The 2,333-nt window shown below is 37.5% G+C and overlaps 1 long non-coding RNA gene across 1 annotated transcript; it reads left to right on the top strand.

Annotated features, from left to right (window-relative positions):
- The first annotated feature begins 29 nt into the window (after window positions 1-29).
- Window positions 30-2,327, top strand: LOC119344945. The gene is made up of 3 exons (XR_005166870.1): window positions 30-194; window positions 1,427-1,759; window positions 1,890-2,327. It is a non-coding gene; the product is annotated as an uncharacterized LOC119344945 (long non-coding RNA).
- The last annotated feature ends 6 nt before the right edge of the window (window positions 2,328-2,333 follow it).

Below are 2,333 nucleotides of genomic sequence, written 5' to 3'. Positions count from 1 at the left end.
TCCTAGAGGTGTGATGTTGGTGGTGATTTTCTTATATGGGGATATGGATGTGGCGGGTCTATGGGCACCATGCTGACGCGGAGAAGGAGGTGCAGGTAGCGGGGCGCTTGAGGTGAGGTGGCTGCAGGGTCGCTCGAGAAGAACATGCTCATCAGCACCACCTGGATGCCTTCGTCATCAGCAATGTGGACAAGGTGCAAAAGGGATATCTCTCTTACCTCTTATTCAGTCTGGAAAATTATGCAATGTTTGGTTTGGCAGATTTAACAGTCGCTGGTTTGGAAATTTGTTACCTATAGAAGTATAGAAATAACATGACTAATATTTATTGAATTTATAGAGTTATTGTTTTTTTCTACAAAGTCAGTTGTTACATTAGGAAGAAAATCGTCTAAAATCTTGACAACATAAAGGAGCATAGAGTTAATAGATTATGAAATCCTGTAGTGCATCAGATGCACCCTTCACTAATTTTTGAACACATTTATATTATCCAGGTTCCGACCTCATTCCCTGTGATGTTTGTCTTTTTTATGTGGGCGAGGAAAACATTTTTAGGAGTGATACTCCCAAACGTTGATTTCTTGGTTGTCGAATCATGGTGCTGATTAGATTTTACTTAACCTTAATTAATCTATTTATATTGCGGCTTTGTCTTTTAGCTCATCTTTTAGTTTCTCTTCTCCACTTCACACAAGATTTTATTGTAGGCTACCAAGTACAGTTATACCACTTATACTCTTTCTATCTGATTATGCAAAGCTTGATCTATACTCATTGAACTTTGTTAGATAGTAGGCCCTCCTATTAGTGTGCCTAAATATAATTGTTTCTCTGTGTTTATAGTATCTTAGTCCAGTAGGATGAATGTTCTCGAGTAATTAGAGGTATTTGGATCAAGTGAATGTCTGAATACCACTAAAATCGAAATCATAATTAAAAAATACTGATCTTTTTCTTCAGGGCGTCTGTTCCTCCTCCCATGGTCAGCACCACCACCTACTCTGAATCTCCGATCAGAATAGTATGAACTATTAAATAGGGAACTTAATGCTTATCATTGTTGATGTATATATGTACAACTAACAATGTTTGTGCTGCAACCAGCTTACTTTATTCCTTGCTGAAATTTATCTTGATTTATTTCACATCAGATAGTTCTGAACCTAGATGATCTCAATTAAGGTTATTGAAATTTGTTAAATTATTTTTATCCACTCTTCTGAACGAGCGTATACTATGATCTGATTTGTATATCATATTACTGAGGCAGCGCTGGGCCATGCTGTGGTGAGAACATACGAGAGATAATTGGGGTGTGTGGCTGATTGCTTCATAGGCTGCTAATGATATATGTAGACTGCTGATTGCTCCTGATATACAGTGTCGATTGCAGCTGATAGTAGGATTGTACTCAACTTGATAGGTAAAGTGGGATGGCGGGATTGTATAGTGCTCATAAGCCAGTCCGGGCATTGTCCTTCCTCGAATGAATCTGAGACTACTCCTCATATGTTAATCAGTTGCTCCTCCCTAGCTTTGGTTTGGTCTGAACTTCAAAGTTTTCATCCACCCAATGTTGATTCAGTCAAAGATCTCTTGGAAAAATTATTTCGACAAGATTCACTCTATAATGTTGTTATCATTGTCCTCTGGAATATATGGAAGCGCAAAAACTCCAAGGTCTCCCGGGATGTTTTTGAGGAATTGCACATTACTGCTAGCAAGATTGCTGATGATTGATACCATGGTCCAACAGGTATTGACATGAAATTAATAAATGGCACCTTACGGATTGGAGTACTCTACTGTATCACTATCTGGGAGATTTTAATTTTTTCCTTCTATTATTTATCTTAATCCCTGTGTACTCATTGGACTTTGTATAGTTCTCAGTTTTATGAAGTGGTTCAGGCTGGCGTAAGCCGCCATAGTCCCAGTAAAAAAAGGCTACAAGCTTCGCTTCGGCCTTTCGGAACTGAATATTATGTAGTTTTATTGAGATTATTGATAGTGCTTCTCTACTATCAAAGAAGGTAATAGTCTCTTATGTGTTTCTTTTTGTCCATTTGAATGCACTCCATTTTTTAGTGTATTAATTAACATCAAACCTCCCATTCTTTCTAGAGTGCTGATGTATTATTATTTTCAGCTTAACACATTTAACTTCCTATAGATTTCATGGTTTATGCAGATTAACCGAGCTAAGAATTTTTGTGAAGCTAAAGCTGGTGTTAAGATGAACGCCGCTATGTATATATTTGAAACAGTTAGATACATGCTTGACAGACTATATAGGGGTGATCAAAACCATGCAAAGCATTATGGGACAA

The sequence above is a fragment of the Triticum dicoccoides genome, unplaced genomic scaffold (genome assembly GCF_002162155.2).
Source record: "Triticum dicoccoides isolate Atlit2015 ecotype Zavitan unplaced genomic scaffold, WEW_v2.0 scaffold194437, whole genome shotgun sequence".
Lineage (NCBI taxonomy): Eukaryota > Viridiplantae > Streptophyta > Magnoliopsida > Poales > Poaceae > Triticum > Triticum dicoccoides.
Note: the sequence above shows the minus strand (reverse complement) of the source record. Positions and strands in the feature narration are given on the sequence as shown.